The sequence below is a fragment of the Triturus cristatus genome, chromosome 3_2, assembly GCF_964204655.1.
Source record: "Triturus cristatus chromosome 3_2, aTriCri1.1, whole genome shotgun sequence".
Classification (NCBI taxonomy): Eukaryota; Metazoa; Chordata; class Amphibia; order Caudata; family Salamandridae; genus Triturus; species Triturus cristatus.
Genome location: NC_140584.1, coordinates 586,289,777 through 586,290,766, shown reverse-complemented (window position 1 = coordinate 586,290,766; position 990 = coordinate 586,289,777).

Sequence of the window (990 nt, the reverse complement as noted above, 5' to 3'; positions counted from 1 at the left end):
AAACGGGGTGTCTCTCTCTCCACCCTTCGGTTCTCTGGGCCTCGGCGTCCTTCAGTTCTAGGGGTCGCTGGTCCCCACACCTCTCTGAACCTTCTGGTCTCCTTCTCTCCTTCCTTTGCTTCCTGGTCTTCTTGTCCCCGCTGCTTCTCTCTCCCCACCATCCTTCGGTTCTCTTGGCCCCTACACTCGTCTCGTAGCCCTCGCGCCCTTCCTTTCACTCTCTCATGCAGTTTCCGGTTCCAATGATCCCTTGCACCCTTCAGTCCTGCATCCCCTCCGCCCTCCCGTTGTCTTAGCCCCCATCCTCCGGGAGCCTTAGCCTCCCCCCATCCTCTGGGAACCTTAGCCCCCCCATCCTCCGAGAGCTCTAGCTCCCCCCCCCCCCCCCCATCCTCCGAGTGCCTTTGCCCCCCGCCGCACCCCTCGGTTTACCCCCTCCCTGCGGGTCTCTGTCGCCGGCAGCTGTTGGGCTGAGCTCTTCGCCCTCCATTCCTTCACTCGTGCCCTCTGTGCCCCGTTCCTGGCCGGGGGCCCAGTTCACTGCACCGCCCTAAAGTTCCCCTCTGTTTGAGGGTTTGGCTGCCAGGCAATGAGTACACAGTGACCCTACCCCACACAGGCAGAAAGAACAGAGACCGAACCAGAAACAGACCAACAGCGCACAGTGACCGACCAAAGGAAGATAACAGTACAGTTATTAGCCGAGGTCCGGCCTCGGACGCAGCAGCAAAGGCTGTGGGCCTGATGTGCACATCACTGGGGCAATCAATACGGATCTGTCATGGTTACAGTTTATATCCGGAAGTACAAAAAAAAGATTTGAAAAAATACTGAAAGCAACCTAAGCCAATTCTCGTATAAAGCTTCAAAATAAACAAGAAACCAGGAAATGCTACAACTCGAAGGAATACATCCAAATGAAGCCACAATGGGACACAACTAGGGGTGGGCAGAAAACTACGCTCCGCCAGCGTAGCAGCTAAAGCCAGC